Below are 25,810 nucleotides of genomic sequence, written 5' to 3' on the forward strand. Positions count from 1 at the left end.
GACTTTACAACCTGTTCTTCCCCAACCAGACTTCAAACCGAACTGACTTCTAAAAGGCAACTCATGTCCCTCACACCGTGCTCCCTCACGTCACCCTCTCTCAGCTCAGAAGAAGCCAAAATGAGTGACGCCTGTCTTCTTACAACAATGGAGCCAAAAATAAATAGATTATCAATATAAGTAATTAATTAAGTCAGGTAAAATCAGGGAGACCAGTTTTGAGTGGGTTCTAAAAAGTTGGAGACTGTTGCCTGAGGGATTAAAATTCCCTCAGTGCTCTTCCCCTACCCTATCAAAAATTTGAAAGGGACACAGAAGAAAAGGGGGGAATGATAGACCCAACCTGATCTTTTCTTAAAATTGGGCATCTCGCCACAAAACCATGAAAAGCTAATTTCGGCTTTGCTATAAATTACTGCAAATTCTGAACCTACTTGGAATGCCTGCCCGTGCCCTGAACTCAGCCATGTCTGGTTTTCCCTGACCAGGTAACAACCCTTTCCTAAACCTGAGTGATGCCTCATAAATTCTGGCCTTCCCTGGCCGGATAAGGACCCTCTCTGAGTCTCTAAGATCTCCATAAATTCTGATGCCAGGGCCAGCAAAAATGTGTTGTTATCTGTAACCCCCCTTTGTGTAACTTTTTGGGCTATAAAACTGGGCCACAAAGAAGCCTCGGGGCTGTCGAAATAATAAGCTTGCTTTAATTTGATTTTCATTGGAGTCAGTGGTCTTTTCTTGCGTCCTGGTCTAACAGCACCTCAACCCATTTGCCATTAACTATGTGTTTCTCAATTTCATCATGAATTCCTGTGTGAGGCAAAGGAGGGTGTGTTAATGGGGGGGATGTATTTTGATTAGCCTCTTTTCCTGGAGGGGAATACTATAATCTTCCTTTAATTACGCAAGCTACACACGGTGGTCCTTGTACACTTGGCACAGCGATTGTTTTTCTGTAACTAGGCTGTGGCACCGATTGTGCCTTTAGAAAGGGGGGTGGGGAGATCAGTGTACATTGTTAACCGTGGGATAAACATTTCTTGTCAGTGAGGCTTTTCTCAGGAACCCTGATTTGTGATCTTTTCCCTGTGAATTTCTTAAGGAATAGCACTATGGTTTGTATCCTGAGAGAGATTGAAACACACCTTGGGGCCTGTCTCATTTGTGTCCTTGGTCTCATTCTGGGAATTTCCCTGCATTCTCAGGTAACAGGTACTGTTATTATGGATTGACGGGTGCCCTGTTCTCCACATCATGAGGATCATAAACAAAACACTTAACAGGTGATTGGGAGCTGCCTAGGCCCGGAAGCCCTTCACCCCAGTCTTCAAGAGTGGCAGCTGCACTAACTGCACTTAAGCATTAAGCGCTCGTAGGACCTCCAAACGATACCATGGGTGCTGGTGAGAAGTTCTGCCTTCCCACATGCTGACGTTTGAACATTAGAGCACGCCGAAGCAAGCATAGAAAGCAGGGTTTATTTAAACAGGGGGAGCACAGACTTCTCCTGGGAGGGAGAAGGGGCCACAGCTGGCGTCCTGGTATCCCAAGAAGCAAGGTGTTCTGCCCTTTGGATGTGTCCTAGGCTTCCTTGGTTCTGGGGCCCTCTTCCCCTCGTCTTCCTCCTTCCTGGGAACCTGACTAGGCCCAGGGATGCTCCTGAGCTGGTCAAAAGGTGGGAACCAGATGAGCTGAAGGGGGAAGGGCAGGGTGGAGCAGCCAAGGACCATTAATCAGAAACCTTGTAGCTCCCTGTAGGGAGGGGCAATTCCTGGGACACGCTATCTTAGCAGCGGATTGGCTCAAGGGCAGGTTCTCCATAAGGGTGGAGGAAGGGCTCTGAAGGAACTAACATTTCAATCCCTCAGGGAACAGTCTCCAACTTGCCAGACTCATCAAAATTGGCCTCACTCCATTTCCTTGTCTATACTGACTGCCAGTTTAATTCTGGCTTCACCCCAGGGCCTGCGTGCACAAAGGAGCAAGAGTCCAGCACCCAGGAGATTCCAAACGCGGAGACTGGTGGAGCTGAATTCGCACCAATTCTATGAGGGGGGTGGGGCTCTCCCAAGACCCTTGGAAGGAATAAAAACAGGAGGGTTCCCTAAGCTGCCCTGGCTGTATAGGGCTGTCACTCTGCTCGGGCTCCATCCAGATTAAGCAGCTCCAGAAGCCCCAGCTTCACCGGGCGGTGGGGACCCTGGAGAACCTGTTTTCAGGCGCCACTCGCCAGGTTAATCGGATCCACCAGGGTCCAGGAGCACGCCCAGCAGCCCGGTGGGCGGGAACGACAGCGCCCAGATCCCAGCACAGCAGCCAAGAGATCCACGCAGAGGGCTGCTCACAGGCCCAGGGGACGTGTCTCCGCCACCGCCAGGTGCGTGGGACCCTGGGACGCAGAGCCACTCTGGTCTGGGGAGGGGACAGCGCCACACCTTAGGAAGGAAGCGGAGGTGCCCGGAAATGGCGGGTCATCAAAACCCAGCCCCGGGCGCCTTCTCTGCACAACCTGGAGAGCAGCGCTGGGGTGGGGCGCAGAGGGCGGTGGGGGGCCGAGCAGGAGGAGGGGGCGCCGGCCGAGCAGGAAGGGGGCCCAGTTCGAGCCGCGGAAATTGCGCTCGCAACGCCCGCGGGGCCGCTCCCGGGTCCAGCGGGGTGACACGCATCACCCCGGGGCCTCAGAGACTCGCCTCCCGACGCTGAGACCCTCGGGCCTCCGAACCCCTCCAAGACCCGCTCTCTGCCCCCTCACGGCCTGTGTCCCCCACTCCAGGTCGGCACAGATGCACTGGAGTGTCCCCCCACTAAGACCCGCTCTGCCCCTCCCATTCGGAGCCGGGACCCCTCCCCATGGCCAAGTCCCACAATCTCTATAAGGCACGTCCCCTGCCCCACGCTGACACGGCTGTGACACCACCCCCCCAATCACATTTTTAAGACACGCAGCCCGATGCCCCTGTCTTCCCAATAAATTCGAAGCACTACGTGTCCCGTTCTGATCCCCATCCACAGCCATGGCCTGTCACTCTAAGACACAATCCTGCTCCTCCCCCAACAGGGTCTTGACCCCGGCTGAGACTCCTGTCCGGTCCCCTCCCCATAAGGCCGTCTCGCCCCATCACTCCCAGAAAACCACCCGGTCCCGACTCCCGGCCCAGCTTGAGTCCCCCAGCACGCCCTGTGCCCCCTCCCTGATGCTGCTGGGGAGCCCCCAGGAACAGTCTAAGCCACTGCTGTCCCGCTCCCGGGCCTCTCTCCCCTCCCCCCAGCACTGACGGTCCCTCCAACTCTAGGGCCGGTCCCTCCAACTCTAGGGCCGCCCTAGAGTTCTAAGTCACTCCCCAGTTCGCTCCTGGGCGCATGTGTGTACCCTGGGCAGCTCCGCGGAGCCCAACACTGAGGCCCGCCCCTGTCCCGGCCCCAGCACGTCCAGTCCATCCATCCTAAGGCACGCCCCTTGCACCACCCCACCTCAAGGCCTGGTCTCCCCCTAGACAGGCCCTGGTGGGCTCCTGGGAGCGTCCCCTCCCAACCTCAGCTATGCGTCGCCCGCCCACACTGAGGCTCGCCCCTTGCCCCACCCCCAGCACGTCCCCCTCTAGGACACGCCCCTGCGCCGCCCTCTGCAGTCCACTGCGCACGTTAGGACACGCCCTTGCACGCCCTCCACCCTGGGTCCCTCTAGGAAGGCGCAATCCAGCTCCAGTGCGCGTCCCCCTCGCAGCCCCAGCTCGTGGTGCCCAACACTCAGGCTGGTCCCTGTGCCACCCCCAGCACGCCCACACCCCACCCCCCCACTCTAGGACAGCCCTGTCCTGCTCCTGGCTCCCAAGTCCCCCAAACCGCCCCAGCGCAGCTGTGCACGGCCTTATGATCCCCCCCCACACACACACACACAGCCCACTAAAAACCGCAGGATGCGGACCCTTGACTCCTCCGTCCCCGCCCCCTGCCACAGCTGGGTCCCCCTCCCAGCGCAAGGACTCGCGGGACCCGCTCCGGGTCCTCCAGTCCGCCTTCTGCGCCCTCGCATGTCCCCGTCTCTCCGGCAGTGAGACTGGGCTCCGGTCCCTGACCCCCATGGCGCACAAGATCTACGGCAGACCCCGCCCCTTCCCTCCGGCTACCCTCCCCCCTCCACACACAAACTCCGCCTGCCCGCCCTCCCCGGTCGCCCCACCCCCAGCGTGTCCTGGACAACCGAGTCCCTCTGGGTCCTGGGGCAGGTGGAGCCCAGGACCCGCCAGTGACGCTCCTGGTAGCCGCTGGGGCGGTGGGGCGCCTGGACCCCTGTTCAGACGCTCAGGGACTCTCTTTTCTGCCGGCTGCCCTGCGTCTCTGGGGTTGCTGTGAATCCCCATCTGTGTCCCTGCGGGTCAGGTCCTTCCAGTGCCCTGTCTGCGGCTTAGCGCAGCCTTGGCTCCGCGCACTGTGGGCCAAGGCGCCTGCCAAGCATCAGCTGCTTCCTGACCCACCAAGGACCCCAAAAGGCAGGCCCCAGGCTCTGAACCCCAACTCTCACCAAGTTCGCCCGCACTTTACTGAGAGTTGAGCTCAAATGACCTTAACACAGAGGATCCATTTAGTGACAAAACAAACTCAAAGAGACCACGACTTGCACAAGAAGAAAGGGTGTTTCCAGGGTCACCCCGGTGTGTTGGTAGCGACAAAAGGTCACCAAAAATGCACTCAGTGATTGTTCCTTAATTTAGTGGTCAGAAATCTCCCAGGATTCAGTTCCCGGATGTCCAAAAATAAGTGGGAAAAAACAGAAAGTGCAAAACTTGAAAGTCAGGCGTTTGTCACAGCACATTGTTACAACTGTTTTATTTGGTTATGATTTGCCCTGTTAATCCTTTGCTGTGCCTAGATTATGAATCATACGTTATGACAGGCATCTATGGATACTGCACAAGTGTAGTCTATTAGGCTTAGGTACTAGCTGAACTGGTTACCTCCTCTGAGAGTTTTGGAATGTGTCCCAGGGTTAAAGTGGAGGGAACCTTCTTATTTTGAGGGCTCAGGTTCTGATTGCTTGCTGAGAATCTCCAGTTTGGGTGCAGGGAGGAAATGGGCCTCCCAGAGTCATCTTGATTGTGTGGCCATTAGCAGTAGGGACTCCACTCTGGTTCTCCATGGGCTGTTGGACCCTATGCAAAACCAGAGGCTTCCCACAGCTGGATAATTCTCTCGGGGCTCAGTTGGCCTCATAGGAGTGCGGTTCAAGCCCTCCCCAGACCCCTGACATCTACATGTGCATGGTGTATATTTTGCATCCCAAATCCTGTACGTTTATTTTCTGCCTTTTGTTTTCCTCTGCAGGGACTCCACGCCGTTTCTCCTCCTTGTATGTTGGCTTCTGCAGACCTGTGAGCCGAAATCACCGAACGCCTCCAAGCCAAACATCCTGCTGATCTTGGCAGATGATCTGGGCCTCGGGGATATTGGTTGCTATGGGAACCATACACTGAGGTAGAGTGCGGTTTGGGTGGTGGGGTGGTGCTGTGTGTGTGTGAAGTTTAGTGGAATAATTTACTTAAAATCGACCAGTGCAAATGAAATTTCTTTTTTCTTTCTTTTTTTTTTTTTTTAAGATGGAGCAATCCTCTATTTTATACACTTTGAAGTTTTCAGTAAACAATCTTTCAATGGAAAAGAGAACATGAAACATCAGCCTTTTGCCATCAGCAGCTGCTCTGCTCAGGGCCTAGGATCCACCTTGCCCAAGTGGTGAGGTGAAGGGGTATATTTCCCTTCCTTTATTAGCTTATCCCGCTGCTTCTTGATGGTATTCATATATTTCATCGTTTTCAGCCGAGGCAAACATTCTACTAAATCTTCATATTCTATCTTGCATTCTTTCTGGGTGCGGATATTACCAATTCCATGTGCACACTATATCCATTCTTTTCCAAAAGCATGGCATCGAGAAGGAATCTGGTAGGGCTGATCAGCCCTTTGGATTGTTAGATGATGGTCTAAGTTAATGCTCTTAGTGCTGCGGAACTCAGCACCAAACATGATTCTTTTCCAAGAGTAAAAATAGGGTCTTAGCCCTCTCAAACAACTTGAGGCCTGGCTGAGTTTGTGTGGGTTTTCCTGGGGCTGCTGTAATAAATAACCCAAAACAAAGAGACTTAAAAGTAATCCAGGAACCACCTCCCCACCCCAGCCCTGGAGGGCAGAAGCTGGACCAGGGTCCCAGCCTGAACTCCCTGCACAGGCTCCAGGGAGGCTCCTCCTGCCTCTCCAGCTCCTGGGCTTCAGGTGGCCCTGGGCGGGTGGCCCCTCACTGCAGTCTCTGCCTCCATCTTCATGTGGCTCCTCCTTTGGGTCTGGGTCCCCTCCTCTGTCTCTTGGGAGGACACGGCCATTACATGAGGGCCCTCTGACCCAGGAGGAGCCCATCTCAGACCCTTCACTAATGATCTCTGCAGAGAGCCTGTTTCCATACAAGGTCCCACTCCCAGGTTCTGGGGTCAAGGTGTGCACAGGACCTGCCTCTTACAATGGTGTCCAGCTCCCTCCACGGGCTCCAGGGAGGCTCCTCCTGCCTCTCTCAGCTCCTGGGGTTCCAGGTGGCCCTTGGCAGAACAATATGGTGACCCCTCAAAAGCTTAAGACTGAATCACAGTATGACCCAGCAATGCCACCGCTGGGTTCAGACCCAAAGGATTTGAAAGCAGTGAGTCCAAAAGATACTCATATGTTCTGTGTTCACAGAAACCCTGATCCCCAGTATGACTGAGGACTAGGGCAAAAATCATGTCTTAGTGGGGTGTGGGGGAGCCAGGGCCAAAATGGGGGCCAAAGAGAAGTTCTGAATGGGGGTCTTTGGAGGCCAGAGGATCTTAGAGAGTGTGGGGTATTGTCTTATTTTGGCTAAACTGTATAGAGGATTACATACAGGCTTATAAAATTGTCCTCCATTCTGAGCCCTTTATTCTCAGGGTTAGCAAATCACTAGAATTTTACCCCAAATCCATAAGTATGCATCTTATGTATGCATCCATGAATGAGCTATCCCTCCAACCACCCATCTACCCATGTTTTCATCCAGGCATCATCCATTCCTCTATCTGCCCATCCACCTATGGTAGATGGATAGCTGGATGGGTGAGTGGATGGATGGGTGGGTGGATAGATGGGTGGGTAAATGGGTGGAAGGATGGATGGGTGGGTGGATGGGTGAGTGGATGGATGGATGGGTGGGTGGATGGGTGAGTGGATGGATGGATGGGTGGGTGGATGAGTGAGTGGATGGATGGGTGGGTGGATAGATGGTTGCCTGGATGGATAGAGGGGGGATGGATGGGGGGGGTGGATGGATAGATGGGAGGATGAGTGGATGGATGGATGGATGGATGGATGGATGGATGGATAGACAGTTGCCTGGATGAATGGATGGATGGGTGAATGGATGAACGCATGGGTGGATGGATGGATGTTGGGTGTGTCTCGGTGGATGAAAGGATGGATGGGTGGATGGAGAGATGGATGGATAGATGGATGCATGGATAGGTGGGTGGTTGGGTGGATAGGCAGGCAGATGGGTGGGTGGATGGGCAAATGGGTGGATGGGTGAATGGATGAATAGATAAACAGATGGATGGATGGTTGAATGGTGGATGAATGGGTGGGTGGGTGCCGCAGTATGGCTGGGCACAAAATCACGAGCCACTCAAGCAGGAACAAACTTTATTTTTTGAAACTGCTGCCAATGCCCGGTACGTGCCTGGGAAGATCACACACGGCATTCTCCCCCAAGTTCTCCCGGAACCCCAGATCAAGTTCCTCCCCCGGAATTCCCTCCTACTGCACTTCCCCAACCAATGGGAACTCTCCAGGAGTCCTGCAGCAGGCTGAGGTGAACAGCAGGAGTCCAATATCCATATGAATGTAAATCTTAACATAATCATATCATCTCAATGGCTAGCTGGCATCACCTTTCAACCAAAAATGCCCTGCATCATATTACTTGGCTGTGGCTCTTAGCAGGTGGGTGAGTGGATGGATGGATGGATGGATGGGCGGATGGATGTTTGGCTGGATGGGTGGCTGGCTGGCTGGATGAATGGGGGGACTGACAGATTCTCATGCTAAGGCTGGGTTCTTTAGCCTTTGTCCTACTGGTGTACTGGCCCAGATCACTCTCTGTGACGGGCACATCCTGTTCATTGTAGGATGTTGAACAATATTTCTGGTCTTTACCTGCTGCTCACCAATAGCACCACATCCCAAAGTGGGACATCACCAGTGTCTCTGCACTTTGCCAGTTGTCCTCAGGGGAATAGAACTGTCCTTATGGGGGGCCATTAGGTGGTCAGCTTTGGGTGCATGAAGAACAAGATCTCAGCTTCTATAGCTTAGCTCCCACCAGATGCAGCCTCCTCCAAGGTAGAAGGGAAGAGACTAGCTCCTGTCATCTGCCAGTCCGTGGGGGAATTCCTTGAGCTCTAGGGGCTGGGTCACTGCCTTTGGGTTTCATATCTATAGTGAGATTCTCAATCAATTTTTGCACATCTGACTGCAAAAGCTCTTAGGTGAAGTGTTTCATTTTCTCGTTGAATTTTTCACCTGAGAAAGCTGGTAGGAAACTCAGGGTGCACACTTCAGGAATGTTGATGGGATATTCAAAGCACACAAGCCCCCTGGGTTGCATGCCCCCCCAAAAATAAGAAAAAGCCAAAAACTTTGCCTTTGTGTGTGACATCGTTCATCTCTTCCTTCAAACGTAATTTTGTTGGGATCCATCTTCCTAAGAAGCCCTGTGATGTAACCACAGAGTTATTGTGACAAGAGGTCCCCATAACCCACTCTAAGAGGAGAATGTCACCACGCAGATGTGCATTTCACCCACAACCCACCCAAGGTCCTGGCTGAGCCCAGACTGCCTCAAGTGGGGTTAGAACCCACCTCATTCCTGTCTGGACAAAAGCTTCTCACGCAGCCTGTGTTTATAATCACTGTTCAACGTCTGTCACTCATCACCTCCCCCCGAAAGTGAAATCAGCAAGGTGTCTGTGTGCCAAAAGTCAAAATTCAAAATCTGGGGTGCCCTTTGTTGCGTTGGCAACAGCTGAGGTGGGGGAGGGCTGTAGGAGGAACCGCCCAGGGTGAGCCTCATCTGTCCTTTGCAAACTCAGAGAGTTGGGCGCCCTAAGACAGGTGCCATGCATCTGAGGGAAGTTCCATGCTGGCCTCTTTTGGAGCCCAGTGTGTTCCTGTCCCTTTCCCAAATGACATTCATCTGATTTTCTCAGGACCCCCAATATCGACCGGCTGGCGGGGGAGGACGTGAGACTCACCCAGCACCTGGCAGCCGCCATGCTCTGCACCCCAATAAGAGAAGCCTTTCTCACTGGGAGATATGCCCTGTAATCAGATGGGTGACTTGGGGACCGTGGTCAGAAGCTCCGGCCTGCAGCCTGGACCCCATCACCAATCTAGCTGGGTAGCCATCCCCGAGAGACTGGTAAAGGGAAGGCCAATGTGCCCTCCTGTCACCTTCCTGCAGTGTGTGCTCAGAACAGGGTGTCCTATGCCCTCACCCCTCAGCACCCTCAGACCTCGTGGGTGTTAAAACCCACGCACAAAGCCGGGCACAGTGGTGCACACCTCTCATTCCAGCAGTCGGGAGGCTGAGGCAGGTGGATCTAGAGTTCAAATCGAGCCTCAGCCAAAAGGAGGCCCTAAGCAACTCAGTGAGACCCCGAAATGCAAAATAGGGCTGCAGATGGGGCTCAGAGGTTAGGTACCCCTGGTTTAATCAAATGTGAGTCACAGATATCCATGACTCACCTATCATGATATGTCATAATTATTCTGATTTAAAATTTTGGAAAAAGAGAGGAAAGAGAGATAATGAATGACACATAAATCGGGTGTGTTTTCTTGTGTGTCAAAAAAGCCAACAGAGCATTTGCTTTTTACCCGTGTTCCAGTCTGCTAACATTATAACACCTATCTTTAATGTTATATTAATAAAACAGAGTCTGCACCTCCTATGGAAGCAGCCTTAACCATCATGAATTTGTTTCAATAACGGGAGGGTCTTTTTTCTTATGTAAAAATACATCAAATTGAGATCAATGGTCCACTTTCATTTTTATCCATTGAAGCAACTGAAAGCACCTTTCCAGAAGCCCATGTCTCAAATTCCCTCCAAATCATGCAGTCTCCATCCCAGCAGCACTTACAATATCAAGAAATATGCTCTCTGAGAAAAAGAAATCTTTCTTTCCCAAGTCCCTTTTCTCATTTGGTCAACTCACTTTTGGCTGAATGAATTTGTGTTTACCTCAGACTATGAATAAAAACAAATTATAAGGGCTGGGGATGTGGCTCAAGCGGTAGCGCGCTCGCCTGGCATGCGTGCGGCCTGGGTTCGATCCTCAACACCACATACAAACAAAGATGTTGTGTCTGCCGAGAACTAAAAAATAAATATTAAAAATTAAAAAAAAAAACAAATTATAAATCAGAGCCAGTCACAGATGACACAAACACAGTTCTCCCTGGGGGCATGTTCCAGGGAGCATAATACATCCAATCCAGGGAGCCCTGCAGAGTCTTCCCTAGGGTGGGCCCAGGACAGGTCAATGGAGGTAATTGACCTGTCCTTAAATCACACTATCACAGCAGATCAGAACCCAGGTTCTCTGCTAGAGGCCCTCTGTCCTCCGTGCAGGGTACCCAGGGTAGGGGCACAGTGTACCAGGGTTCCAGGGAACAGGAGGAGATGCCCACCCTGCGGCACACACCAGGTTGACCCTGGGCCCAGTGTACCAAGACTCCACAGAAGGGGGAGATGCCAAACCTGCGGTGTACACCATGGTGACTCTGTGCAGAGAGGGGTCTGATGGGAGCCCATGAGGCTGAGAGGGAGTATGTTCCCTGGTGGCCACCAAGGCCATCAGGAAAGAGGAACATGAGTGTGGAGAACTGAGGGGACTCTGAGCTCAGGCAGTGCAGGGAAGAAGGAGACAGTGGAGAGCAGATCCAGGCACGACTGGGTGGTCATGGCCCAGGAAGTTCATCAGACCCAGGAGTAAATGGGCATCCATGCAAGTGCCTCCTGCTCCACAGTCATTAATAGACCCCAGGACCAGTGGTGTCCAGGCCTCCTGGGCACAATGACCCCAGCAGAGCACAGCAAGAACACCCAGAAGTTTATAGCAACAAGTAGGACCCCCTGCAGCACAGAGCAAGCACTGGGAAGCAGGACTCCTGGGAATTTATTGTCTGTAAGGTCAAGAGGTGTATTGCCTTCATGAAGGGTGACCACCTCCCGGGTGCTGCACCCACTGTGGATTTGGTCTGGGTCATGACTGCTGGAAAAGGAAGCTCTAAAGTGTCTATAAACCATGAAACCAGTGCTCCTGAATCCCATCAGAGACCCTGCTGTTAATGTTAAAAGAAAAATTCCTGGCTACCATGAGAAATCTTTTGCCAATGGAGGCTCTATTAGTGATGGGGTGCAGATGAGGCTGGACACCTGAGGAAGATTCAGGGCGTTGACTTATTAGCGGCAGGGTTCAGAGGGGTATCACCTAAAATTTTCTGGACCTTGATGTTGGAATTTCATTATCTTTACACCCAGTGGGACGGGGTGGAGGTTTATTTTATTTTATTTTTGTAGGAGTCTACATAAATTTTTTTGGTTGTTCAAAGAAAGTGAATTTTAATCATTTTTTAGATTATTCAGAGATCTTCCAAACTTTACCCCAAAAAAGTAATATCATCACATCTTCATTCTAACACATATTGATATCTTTGCAAAACCTTTTCCTGATATTTGTTTTAAAGAAAATTATGGTGAGGGTCTCTGGAGAAGCTTATTTAAGATTCTTAGGTGCAGAAGGGGACACCAATACATAGGACATCCGACTGGGGCCCTCCTTACCTAGTTTTGATCACATGCTGTGTTTGAAGAAAATCATCACACGATGTTCCCAGGACTACTGAGGTACCCTGAACACAGAGAGAAGTCCAGCCTGGGTTTTCTGGCATATTCCACCTAAGTATTAGTCATGGGGAGAAAAGCTAAGGTGGATGTCAGTGGTTGAAATTCCCTGCTGTATAAGATGTTTAAGAAAGGGACCAGGTGAAAACATGGGAAAAACCTGCAGAGCTGCATCTACCAAAGTGGTCCTCAGTGGGGTCCACACACACAGCAGCAGCAAACTCACCACCTGAGCTAGGGGAGGGCTCAGTGCTAGAGCACCTGTCTAGCAGGCACAAGGCAGGATTGGGTCCCTGGCACCAGGGAAAGAGAAGAAATAGAAAGGAACTCAATTAAGTACAGGGCAAAGTACATTTTGAGAAGATGCCTCTCCTAACAATACATACAAATTACAACTTTTATAATGCCCTTTAATGTGCCTACTTACAACACAACACATGAGACTTAGAAGAAACACGAGTGACACAGTGGTGGTCCCAGAGTCATCAACAGGCCAATAAGGCACCAAGGAAAGGGAAGAGGCCAGTCACAGAGCACAAAAAGGCACATCTCTATGGTCCCAGCTGCTAGGAGGCTGAGGCAGGGTGACCACAAGTTTGAGGCCAGCGTCACCCCATCTCAAAAAATAACAATACAAGGGCTAGGGGGAAGCTCAGTGTGGAGCACTCCTGGGTGAAATCTGAAGGAAAGAAGGGAGCAAAGGAGGAACAAAGAGACATTTGGCCAATCTGCAAAGAATGCTGGAGTGCACAGGCCTCAACTCACATGCACAATGTGTAAGCAAACTTTAGAAAAATACAAAAGCATAAATTGAGAAGACATGAAGTCATAATAATTTTTGAGAAAAAGTAGTGGGCAGCATCATTTTGAGAAAAGTCAAAGAAATCAATAGTTGCATGACACAGTGAGGATGAAAGCACTGCACTAGGGAGGGTATGTAGAGAAAAGGGCGACTTGATCCTGTACATGAGTGTGCACACGGGTGTGAGTGTGCATGTGTGGGTGGCACAACTCACGTCTCCCAGGTGATTGCTTTTGTAGTTTAACTTGGTGCTCTAGATAACACTCACATGAGCAACAGTCCACGTTCCATAGTCTCTGAGACTCTGCAAAATTGATTAGCTTGTGTCTGGTGCACAGAGGGAAAAATAAAATTGTTTGTTAAAAAAAATTCTGTAATAGTCAGTGATTACTTACATTTCATTTTATCATAAGATCTTAACAGGAATGAATAGTTTGATTCCTTAAATACTAAAGCAGTTCTCCCACCCTGTTTTCAACAGAAATTATCTAAAATAAACATTGTTCAAGTGGACTTCAGTTTACTCCAACAGGAAATATAAAAATTTGGAGTATAAGGTGTGAATTAATGTCCTTGTGATGCTCAGAATCATTCTAGAGTCTTAGAGCTTGAAGGGCATTCATATACATAAACACATTAAAAAGTAATTCTTGCCTCTGAATCAAGTAGAACTTGGAAACTCTCAGAAAGGAGGCACATATTGATTTACATCAAAGTTTCAAGAAACATCCAGGAGCCAGGCATGATAGCACATCTGTAATCCCAGTGGCTATAGAATGAGAATCACAAGTTCAAACCCAGCCTCACCAACATACTGAGCCCCTTGGGAAGAATTTAAAAAGCACTTCAATAAACAGTTAAAAATAAATAAATAAATAAAAAGGGGTAGGGATGGGATCAGGGCTTATGCACTTTAGATATGACGATGGTGGTGGTGGTAATGATGATGATGATAATTACAATAGAAATGTTTATTTTCTCTTCTATGACCCTGGTAATTATATTTAAAACCTCTCACCATTTTTATTTTGTCACAACATATATAAAAGTCATAAAAGTGGGCAAGATGAGAGAAAATGGACTCAAGGGAAAAAGAGATGAAAACTCTAAAAAAGAATTAAAATGCTGCCAATACAGGTTCATACATTTTAACTACAAACCTTGTGTACTATTGCATAGCATACTTGTATGTAAAGAATCATACTACACACTAGATTTTGCACACACAAACAAAGTAAATATAAGAATATGTCATCATATCGGAGAGTTGACTGCAGATGCAAAAAATATAGTGAGAAAAATTAAATCTAACAAGAAGAGATATTTAACTGGGAGAAACATGTTGCTTTCACATCTTCATGCTGACACAATTCCTACATCTACTCCAGGGTGCACTCTCATTACCTCTGAATAGACAAAAACAAAACAAAACAAAACAACAACAACAACAAAAAAAATGAAGGCATACACCCTTTTTACACACCTACAGTTGTTTTCTGAAAACAAGGTTCCTTGCAGAAGGGGTTGCTTGACTAATTCCAGTGACAAAGCAGGCTGAGGCAGGGGATCATAAGATCAAAGTCTACCTCAGCAACATAGTGAGTACCTAAGCAATTCAGTGAGACCATGTCTAAATATTTGAAAAAAAGAATTTAAAGAACTGGGATGTGGCTCAATGGTTAATTGTCTCAGAGCCGAATCCCTGGTACCAAAACAAGTAAAATAAAATAAAGTAAAAAATTCCCTCAAGCTTGATGAGTATAAGTCTAAAACAAACTGAAACAACTGAGGGTCTCACCACATTTTTATATACAAGGCTTTTCTCCAGAGTGAGTTCTCCCATGATACTCAAAAAGCTACTGGAAAGGTGAAACTGTTACCACATTGTTTAAAGAGCAGTAGGGTTTTCCCAGATGTGAATCCTCTTTATGTCTTTGGAGGAAACCATGAAAGCTGAATACTTCCCCACATGGCTGATCCAGAGGACTTTCTACAGCATGAATCCTTTTACACAATTGAACAAAACTGGAACACCTGAGCCCTTTTTATTTCTTACTTGCATAAAATTTATTCATTTTGAAATGAATGTTTCAAGGGGTATCTTCCCAGTTCTTAGAAAAATGTGGGAAAATTAGAAGACTTCCCACATTTCTCACATTCTCAGGTTTCTCTCCACGAGTATTTTCGTAGATGAGAAGCAAAGCAGGGCTGAGGTGGGAAGCTGATAGGATGTAGCCAATCCTCCACATTCCGAGGGTTTTTGTTCCAGGGTGAGTGAAATGGCTAAGAAGGCACCAGGGAAAAAGGAATGATTTTCTAATTTTTTTTACATTTAAAGCATTATTCAGTTAGATGTGGTCGTGGATGCCCTTAATCCCAGAGTCTTGGGGAGCTCAGGCAGAAGGATCACAAATGTGAAGCCAGACTCAGAAACTTAGGAAGACACTAAGGAACTCCACAATTCCCTGACTCAAATAAAAAGTAAAAGGGATGTGGTTCAGTGATAGAGGACCCTCAGACTAAATCCCAAGTACAACTTATAGACAGAAAAATAGATAAATAAATAGATAGATAGGTACATTTATTGACTGATTGATTCAGACATGTGAGCACTTTATTCTTTTTGAATTTGACAAGAAATATTGATTTACCACATTTCACAATCAAAAGAATTTTTCTCCAGAAAACTTACTACATGTTAATGAGTGAAACATTATTAACAGAAGACTTTGCCAATTGTTTTCATGACTATGATTTCTCTCCACTATGGCTTTCTTCATGTAAGTGAAGCTGAGAAGATGTAACAAAGGCTTTTACACATTGTTTACAAACATAGAGCTTCTCTCCAATATGTGTTCTTCCATGTCTTTGAAGATCACTGGAATTAGCAAAGGCTTTGCCACAAAGCGTACACTCATAAGGCTTCTATCCAGTATAATTTTTTTTCATGTGAGTGAAGGCCAGACGACTGAGTGAAGGCTTTTCCACACTCCTTACACTCATACACTCATAGTTACACTGACAGGATATATCCAATCCTCCACATTCTTCTCTCCAGTATGTTTTCTTTCATGTCTGTGAAGGTTAGCAGACTTAGCAAGGCTTTGCCACACTGCTTACATTCATAGGGCTCCTCTCCAATATGTGTTCTTCCATGTCTGCAAAGGTAACTGGATGTAGCAAAGGCTTTTCCACACTGCTTACATTCATAGGGCTTCTCTCCAGTATGGGTTTTTTCATGTGAGTGAAGGTAACTGGATATAGCAAAGGCTTTTCCACACTGGTTACATTCATAGGGCTTCTCTCCAGTATGTACTCTTGCATGAATCTGAAGGTTTTGGACATAGCAAATGCTTTGCCACACTGCTTACATTCATAGGGTTTCTCTCCAGTATGTGTTCTCTCATGTCTGTGGAAGACAGTGGATCTAGTAAAGGATTTGCCGCACTGCTTACATTCATATGGCTTTTCTCCAGTATGTGTTCTCTCATGTCTGTGCACAGTGGATTTAGCAAAGGATTTTCCACACTGCTTACATTCATAGGGCTTCTCTCCAGTATATGTTTTTCCATGTGTTTGAAGGTCACTGGATCTAGCAAAGGCTTTGCCACACTGCTTACATTCATAGGGTTTCTCTTTACTATGTGTTTTTCCATGAATCTGAAGGTAACTGGATCCAGCAAAGGCTTTGCTGCACTGCTTCCATTCGTAGGGCTTCTCTCCAGTATGTATTTTTTCATGTCTGTGAAGGTCACTGGATCTAGCAAAGGCTTTTCCACACTGATGACATTCATAGGGTTTTTATCTAGTATGAAGTTTTTCATGTGACCGAAGGCCAGAAGACTGAGTGAAGGCTTTCCCACACTGCTTACACTCATAGGCCTTCTCTGCAGTATGCATTCTTCCATAAATCTGAAGGTCACTGGATCTAGCAAAGGCTTTGTCTCACTGCTTACATTCATAGGGCTTCTCTCCAGTATGCATTCTCTGATGTATTCTAAATAAACTGGGGTAAGCAAAGTCTTTTCCACATACCTTACATTTAAAATGGGCATGCCCAGTGTGCTTGCTCATGTGAGTTTGAAGACTTGCAAGTGAAAAGAAGGTTGGAGCACAATGTTTACATTCATGGAGTTTCTCTCCAGAATGAGTACTTTCATGTCTTCTAACTAAAGAAGAAAAATGAAAGGCTTTCCCAAATACATTACTCTTCAAAGGTTTACCTCTACTGTGTGTTCTCATGTCTTTTTGAACACCTGTGAGAGAAGAAAATGCTTCACCACATTGTTGACAATCATTGAGTTGCCACCCAGTATGAGTTTTTTCATGTCTTTGAATGCCACTGGAACAACTGATGACTTTCCCACATAACTGTACTATCATAAGATTCATCTCCAGTTTTTATTAACATTTGTGTGTGAACACTTTTGAGAGAAACCAGAGATTTCCTATATTGTTTAAATTCACATGGCTTCTCTGCACATTCCTCATGTTTGTAGTATTTGTGTCCAGAATGAGATGTGATCTGCCTATGAAGGAATGAAGGACACATGAAGTCTTTGCACACATAATGAAGTCACATGGATTTACTCTAAGATTTTTCTTTATTTCATTAAGGATTGGAATTAATTTGAAGGTTTCCCCACACTATTTTGTGCCTTTGAAATTTACCATATGACTTCTTTTTTTTTAAAGAGAGAGTGAGAGAGGAGAGAGAGTGAGAGAGAGAGAGAATTTTTAATATTTATTTTTTAGTTCTCGGCGGACACAACATCTTTGTTGGTATGTGGTGCTGAGGATCGAACCCGGGCCGCACGCATGCCAGGCGAGCGCGCTACCGCTTGAGCCACATCTCCAGCCCCACCATATGACTTCTTTGAAGAAGAAGTGACCAGCATATAATTGATGCCTGATTCATTCACAATGTTCTATTTATTTATAGGTCCTTACATTACTACCAACATCAGGTAAAGGCTAGGTTTTCTGACTTGTTCAACTTGCCTGAAAATAGATTGAAAGGAAACAATCCTTTGCAACACAACTTCTCTATGGATATTATCCAAATAGTGATATTCACATATGCAATTTCATAGTACTTTTTGCATGTCAAATACTTTGAAAAAACTGAATACCTGTTACAGCTAGGTATATATTTCTGGTAAAAAATATTATAAGAATAAATACATTTCAAATTATGCATTCTTCTTCAGTTGGTTTGCTTTAAAACTTATATAACAGTTTTCAGATTCCCTCACAAATTCTTCTTGTGAGTACAGTTACCTTACATTACTCCCAGAGTTTTCAATCTGATCTTCAGTGGTGTTGTCTTCCCACTTGTTTCCTAAAATGAGAGAACAGAACAATCTTTATAAATATTTAGGAGCTAGAAATGCTTTGCCAAATCCTAGGTGCCATATATGCTGCAATAATTCACCAACTTATTCCCTTTTCACCTTCTACATAAATGACCAAATTAAGCATGAATTCTCTATTTGATTAATTTTAGAAACATCATTATTACCTATAGAAGCCAGGTTTCTGAGGACTTCCAGCATCACATCTCTGTAAAGGTTCTTCTGGGAAGGATCCAGCAAAGTCCATTCCTCCTGGGTGAAGTTCACAGCCACATCCTCAAAGGTCACTGAGATCTAAAATATCCCACAAATGTATAGTGGAGGCCAGGAGAGATTGACAGCATGAGAAATCTACACTCAACATGCATGATGATCACATGATTCCCTGGCCTCTCGATTAATCCCACGATTTGGTCCATCAAATCTTTACTGCACTCAATTTCTTTCTTTTTTTTTTTTAAAGTAACTAATCTAGAATAACAGATGTCCTGAACTATGAGAGAGAGAGAGAGAGAGAGAGAGAGAGAGAGAGAGAGAGAGTTTTTAATATTTATTTATTTTTTTAGTCTTTGGCGGACACAATATCTTTGTTTGTATTTGGTGCTGAGGATCGACCCTGGGCCGCACGCATACCAGGCCAGCATGCTACCGCTTGAGCCACACCCCCAGCCCTGCACTCAATTTGTTACACCCACTCCAAAACTACAAATTGGCTCTTCAGAAGAGAAACATCATAGTGTTTTATACTCTTTCTCTGGGGAGTTCACAGGAAGTAACATAGGTTCCCACATCACTCCTAACTTATTTGTTGGTTGCACCTCTATTACATGTCCTAGAAACGTCCTGTGTGGTACAGAGCTAATAGAAGCACTTCTGATAGTACTTATCTTTATAAAAGAAAGGTGATACATAGGAAATTGCAGGAATCATGTGAAGGACAGATACTAGTTTTTATGAAATCACATTCAAAAATTTATCCACCACTATTTTTCAGCAATAATGCAAGACAAAGTTTCTCTGTATCTTATGTGGCATTTTGGAATCTAGGGTTGGATTTCAATTTGAAAGACAAGATAGAATCTTTACAAACTTTCTATGCACACTCAAGAATAGAAAAAGATAGGGGCTTGGGATGTGGCTCAAGCGGTAGCGTGCTCACCTGGCATGCCCAGGTTCGATCCTCAGCACTACATACAAAACAAAGATGTTCTGTCTGCCAATAACTAAAAAATAAAAAAAATATTAAAAAAAAAGAATAGAAAAAGATAAATTAGGTAATTAGGAGTTTTCTTTTTTTTTGGTTTGGTTCCCCCGAGATTAAACCCAGAGATATTTTACTACTGAGCCACATCCCCAGTCATTTTTATACTTTATTTTGAGATGCAGTCTCACCAGGTTGCAGAAGGCCCAGCTAAGTTGCTAAGGCTGTCCTCAAATTTGCAACACTCCTGTCTCAGCCCCTGCAGCAGGAAGGATCACAGGTGTGCCCCACTGTACCTGGCTGTATGTTGTGGACTTTAACAATGGAAATGTAACTAGACTTTAAAATCCACTTCTTTCTTGCCTCTTTAATAATAGTCCATCCCATTTGGCTCTGAATAATTAAACCTGGGCCTCAGATAAGTGAGCACATCATTTCAAAGTGATACACAGAAAGCTTTGGTGCTGAGGGAGCACACATGTGTCAGGCTCAAGGGGCAGGGAAGGGCCCTGACAGCAGGGACATGCCCCTCCTGGTCTTGCTCCCTGAAAGCCTCTAGAATCACCCTCCCAGGGACCTGGACCATGACTCCAGTCTAGGAGGCTTTTCAGGTTTGCACAGCTCTGCACTGGGGTGGGTGGTCCTTATGCTCTGGGAGAGGTTTCGCTCCTTCACACTGTGAGACTAAAAGGGCAGGATCACTGGTGACCTGGCCCCTCAGCACCAGCATCCACAGGCTGACTGGCCACCTGTCCCCAAGGAATGGGAACAGGGCTTGGGGAAAACAAGGTCCCAAGAAGTTAGTGGTCTAGATGAGGCTTGTTCCAGGACATTCCTTAGAGCCAAGACCTCAGCTGATCCCCTATGAGGCTGTACCTCACAACTTTGGCTGTCCTCTAAGAGGAGCTGACCTAGGGCCTAAAATTCCTTGTACCATGCAGGGGACAGGACAGCTGTGGTCACATGGTGGCAGCCCCAAGAAAGGATAATGGCTGAGAACATAGGACTCTCTGAGATGTTCAAAAAAAACCTGGCTGAGAACATCAGATTTGGTGTCTACACTAAGAAAGATAAAAAAGAACCCAGAAGTTTTGCAGGAGTTAACTGAAGTTCTCTATGAACTTTCTCTGTATCAATGAACCTTCAGACCACCTCACTTTGGGGAACTAGACCACCATGAGGTATAAGACAGGGTTCTGTATGGTTGGCAACAATTATCTTGGCCTCTCTAAGGATCTTTCAAAGCCAATTACCTTCATTTCTGTATTAGTCCAAAATTCTCCAAACAAATAAATTTCTCAGAATATATTACCAACCTTACCTGACAAATAACCACAATTTTCCAAAGCTAACAATGTAATAAGGGACCTCCAGAAGACATTTCCCCCTTTTTTTACTGTAGCCACCCATCTGATGATCCTGCCAATGCCCTTGGTTAATGTATTCATGCATAACTTTCTTTTACAAATGTTCTTGTCAGCCATGCACAGTGGGGCACAACTGTAATCCCAGGAGCTTGAGAGACTGGGTCAGGAGGACTGCTAAATTCAAACCCAGCCTCAGCAACTTAGTGAGGCCCTAAGGAATGAAGTGAGATCATGTCTCAAAATAAAACATAAAATGGGTTGAGGATGTGGCTCAATGATTAAGTTGTTCTGGGTTCAAACCATGTTATTAAAAAAATGTAATTTCTTCCAGAATAGGACACATATATCATTCAGGATAAATTGAATCCATGTTCCTGAGGATGGACATTAATATTTGGGTCAAAATAAACTATTTTCCTCAGGCATGGTGGCCAGTGCCTTTAATTCCAACAGCTTGAGAAGCTGAGGCAAGAGGATCAGAAGTTCCAGGAGAGCCTAGACAACATAACCAGATCCTGTCTGAAAATAAAATTTTAAAGGGCTAGAGATGAACGACAAGAGAATAAATCAGACATTATTATCCTATTTGACTACCTGACCCATGTGAATAGACATTGGGTACAAACAGAAAAAGTGGAAGTTACACTCTATTTATGTATGATGTGTCAAAATGCATTTTTCTCTCATGTAGAAGTAATAAAAGGCAAGTAAAATAAATAACTTCTGCCAAAACCAAACAAACAAACAAAAAAGGGCTGAGGATGTAGCTTAAGATTCAATATCCCTAGTACCAATAATCCACTGCCTTATTTCACTTAGAGCAGCTATCTTACCAGAACACAAGATGTGACAAGTAACTATTCTTTCCCATCAAGTATGATATTCAGAAACAGAAAAAAAAAGTGTGATGCTTGCCAGAGATAGTGGCACATGCTGTAATCCTAGAGACTCAGGAGGCTGAGGCAGGGTGATCATCAGTTGGAGGACAGTGTCCAAAACAAGTGGTATGCATCTCTTTTTTTTTTTTTTAAAAAAAGGGGGGGGGTGGTGGGGGAATTTCCTGAGGATTTTACTGATAAGGCTTCTCTAGTTTTGATCCACAATATAAAAAGAAAATATTCCTTGCAATACTTCACTAGAGGAAAAGTGAAATTTAATAGACTGTGTTCATGTAAAACACAGGAACAAGAACAGACATTTGAGAGTGATGGGAAGTGGAGAGGAAGATGGCATTTTTGAACGCAGCAGACAACTGCAAATGAAGGACCTACAGCAGCCTTCACAGACTCTGAACAGGAAAAAGGAAAGTGGATTTGCATCCTGCTTCCTACACATTTGGAACAGTGGGGGCGGGCCAGCAGCAGGGAGGGGAGGGGATAGGAGACCTGAGCAGCCCATTCAACAATTGAAGCCACAGGATAGAGCCCAGGGCCACGTGCCAGCGAGAATTGGGCCTCATGTTCTGAGCTGACCTCAGGGACCAGCCCACCCCTCAGGCCCAGGGAGCAGAAGCCCAGGGCCAAACACCATGGAGGACTAGGCCGCACCCTCTGCACCAACACCCAGCTCACCCCCGGGACCAGTGGACAGAGGCTTAGGGTCAGCCGCCAGGAGGTGACTTCAAGGTTCTACCATCCAGCCCAACCCCCAGGACCAGGGGACAAAGACCCAGGGCAACCTCCAGAGGCGACTGCCCCACGCTCTGCAGCTCACCCGTCTGCGGGGGCCCTAAGGCAGGTGCTGACGACCATGAAACTTCAGTCCTTGTCACAAACTCACCATTTTTGTCTTCCTTGGGGACCTGGTGTTCTCGAGGAACCTCCAGGAACCAAAGGTCTCGCGTACACAGGTGGCTCAGAATAACCTTGGCCTTCTCAGTAGAGCATGTGGGGCCCAGGAAGGAAGAGTGGAATTGGTGAGGAAAAAAAAGCCCAAGAGATTGCAAAAGCCCGCCCTTCCCCTCTGTTCAGGAATCTGATTGGACAGTTCCACCCCAGAAACCCTAATGGGCCGCCTCCAGGAACTCCTGTGCCTTATGACAGACAGCTAATGTTATCCAATCACTTCCTAAAATTCCCTAGAGTGACAGATCCTTGGTCCCAGCCCATTTCAGGAGGAGTGTCTTTGCTAGGTTGGAAAAAATCCCAGTTAGAAGCCTTTGCTTGGAACTTGGTGAGGATGGGATTGAGCTATGGCTCTGGGAGACTGCTTTCCCAGCATGGGTGACACCCTGGGTGTGAACTCCACCACAGAAACAAAGAGCAATTTAAAAAAGTTACTTGGGGAGTGTGAGGCAGGAGGAGCCCAAGGTTCAGGTCAGGATCTACACTGTTAACCGTGTTTACTGTGACGGGTCCTTGCTTCCCCAAATGCTGAAGTACAACACAGAGAAGCACGTGGAGAGTGGAAAGTGGAAGGCTCAATTAAGGGAGAGCAGAAAAGATTCACCCCCACCCCCAGGAAGAAGGGGACTGGAAAGGAGAAATCCTTGGAAAACAGAAGTCTTCTCTCTTTTACATCTAAGGTCGTCTTTTGTCCTCCCACATTCCTGTACTTTATTTCTCTTTATTGTGCATGTGATGGGGGTTGCAGGTGGAAGGACAAAGGGTGGGAAACTGGTGGACTGGTGGGGCATGGACAGAAACCAGGGCAGGAACAGCCTAGGGTGGTTGGATTAGCATCTCCCTGTTTTACTGGGAGCTACTTCATTAACCCTTATTTAGCACCTGCCCAGGGTCATGGTGAAGTGGCACCCCCTTTCTCCACACAAAAGCCCTCTTCCCCATGGCTGATTTTAGGACTGTCAGCAAAAGAGTCCATTGTAGATAAACTTTCTATTTTCATGTCACCCTGTTTACTTGGCCACTGGCAGAGAAGATACCAGCACTCCAGGTGCTGGACACCCCCTTACTAGTTATTACAAATGCATCCACTATAGTACTTTGAAGAAATGTGGAAACAAGGCCTCTGGCCTTGAGCTGGGCTTCACAGAGATGTCTACATTTTTAAGATAAGTTACAATTGGGCTCCATGGTAACAGCTGGCAGGGGAGGAAAGAAAGGGGAGAAGAAGCTCTCCCCTTCTCAGGTGTTGTCCTTGAAGAGTTAACTTTCCCAGAACAGAGAAAGAAAAAGCTGCTTTTATGTGAACTTCTGTGAACTTCTGAGCCCCGCTTGTTACATGCTTGGTATAAAACTCTGAAACTCCCTGAACTCAGGTTCACAGGATTGATTGATTACAGCAAAGTCTGTACCCTCTGAACCTGGCTGCAGCCAAATAAAACTGTTTCCTGCTATCTTTGGTGCCTTGCCTCATTTGTCCCTACAACAATGGGACATTAATATTTCAATTTCTCAGGTGTTGTTCTGGTTTTCCCAGGCTCAGTTTAGACTCCATTTTCTTTATGGTTCCTATTGGACCACATTAACCTAGCTACATAGACTCTTCTCTTTAAATCTGGCTTCACAAACAGGGAAATCCTATCTGAAAATAAAATAAAAATGTTGGAGATCTAGCTCAGGGATCGAGCCCCACAGGGAATATACAACAGAACCTCAAAGAAAAAGATACCTATATACATATATAGTATCAGCTGGTGTGACCTCAGACAACTTAGCAAGACAGTCACAAAATTTTTAAAACAATATTTAAAGATCACACATATATCACACATGTGTGATATCTAAAAATAAAAACAGTTTGACAATCATTTCTGTAATTCTCCTCACCTTCTGCCCCCTGATCATTTCAGGAGATAGCCTGAGCTAAGGAAGAAGCAATTGGTGTTGGTGATTTGACCCAGTGCTCTGTCCCTAGAACAGGGGAAAATGGGGAACGGGAGTGAATCCTCTAAGGCAGCAATGTGCACTGGAAATAAAATGGCTGCTTTGTGCTTAATGTCCAAGTTCTACATTCCACTATTAGGGGAGTTCTAGAAAGTGACCTGACTCTGGTGATCCCATGCTGTTTACCCCCAAAACCAAACAGAAAAGGTCATGATGAAAAGAAGGAAAGAAACTTTGATCAGTGGAGCTGATAGACCCAATCTGATCTTTTCTTAAAATTGGGAGCCATCTCGCCACAAAGCCATGAGAAGATAATTTTGCAGTTAGTATAAATTACTGCAAACTCTGAACCTGCTTGAAATGCCTGCTCGTGCCTTGAACTCACCCATGCCTGGCTCTCTGACCAGAGAGCAGCCCTCTCTGAAACTCTAGTGATGCCTCACAAATGTTTGCCTTCCCTGGCCAGACAACGACCCTCTGTGAGCCTCTAATGGTCCTCATAAATTCTGATGTTGGGGCCAGCAACAAAATGTAAACTACCATTAGTGTGATGCTTGTCAGAGTTGTGTTATCTGTAAGCCCCCTTTGTGTTGGGAAAACATATAACGGTCAGCACCCCAGGAAAAAAAAAAAACAACGTGGCGTCTAACAACCCTCTTCATTTTCTTTGTTTCTTTTACTGGTGTGAAACGTTCACGCCAGTGCCTATGTTCAAACCCTGCTGGTGGGAAGTTTTAGCCCCAATTAGAATTAACTTCTTGGGCTCCGGAACTGACATATGGAAGAGCTTGCCAATAAATGGGAGACCTGTTATCTACCTCAGCCTGTGACCTCTCCTTAGACCTATATAAACACACAGCCTTTGGTAATAAATCGGAAACTTCTTTGGTAATCTGTGTCTTGTGGTGCAGCGTTTTCCAGTCTTACAGTGGTGCTGAAAACCTGGGAGATGGTGTGCTTGACAAACCGAGCCCCGTCTCTGCCACCACCATCACCAACAACACACTTTTGCCCTCGTCTGTCTTTTTGGGCGCGGGCTGCCTGCACTCACCAGGGATCCGGCCTAGGTACGTTCCCCCCTCCCCTGCTCGCCAACTCCCTTCGGACTCCCAGCAGGAGACGTGACCGTGATTGTCCACCATGCTCCTGACGCCCGGTGGGGAGGAGGGTATACACCCCACTAAGACCTTCACTGGTCGAAGTGGACCCTCTGGCGACCCGCTTCCCTTTGAGGTGTGAGGCTTCTGGGTTGACAGAGAGGGGCTCCCTGGTCTCTTCCTCCTCCGTAGAGCTGCGCACTGCGGTAGCTGTGCGCCCTGCCTGGCCCAGGACTGTG

General features: G+C 46.9%; 1 long non-coding RNA gene and 1 pseudogene across 2 annotated transcripts; one reads left to right on the top strand and one right to left on the bottom strand.

The window, feature by feature from the left end:
• The first annotated feature begins 2,192 nt into the window (after positions 1-2,192).
• On the top strand, positions 2,193-9,360 carry LOC144371988 (uncharacterized). Its single transcript, XR_013432034.1, has 3 exons — positions 2,193-2,377; positions 5,323-5,472; positions 9,264-9,360. It is a non-coding gene; the product is annotated as an uncharacterized LOC144371988 (long non-coding RNA).
• A 5,958-nt stretch (positions 9,361-15,318) lies between these two features.
• On the bottom strand, positions 15,319-22,714 carry LOC144372145 (uncharacterized; annotated as a pseudogene). The gene is made up of 5 exons (XR_013432188.1): positions 22,469-22,714; positions 18,289-18,415; positions 18,048-18,108; positions 15,787-16,929; positions 15,319-15,692 (listed from the first exon to the last, which is right to left on the bottom strand). The product of XR_013432188.1 is annotated as an uncharacterized LOC144372145 (transcript).
• Positions 22,715-25,810: the final 3,096 nt, after the last annotated feature.

This window comes from Ictidomys tridecemlineatus, chromosome Y (assembly GCF_052094955.1).
Source record: "Ictidomys tridecemlineatus isolate mIctTri1 chromosome Y, mIctTri1.hap1, whole genome shotgun sequence".
Taxonomy (NCBI): Eukaryota; Metazoa; Chordata; class Mammalia; order Rodentia; family Sciuridae; genus Ictidomys; species Ictidomys tridecemlineatus.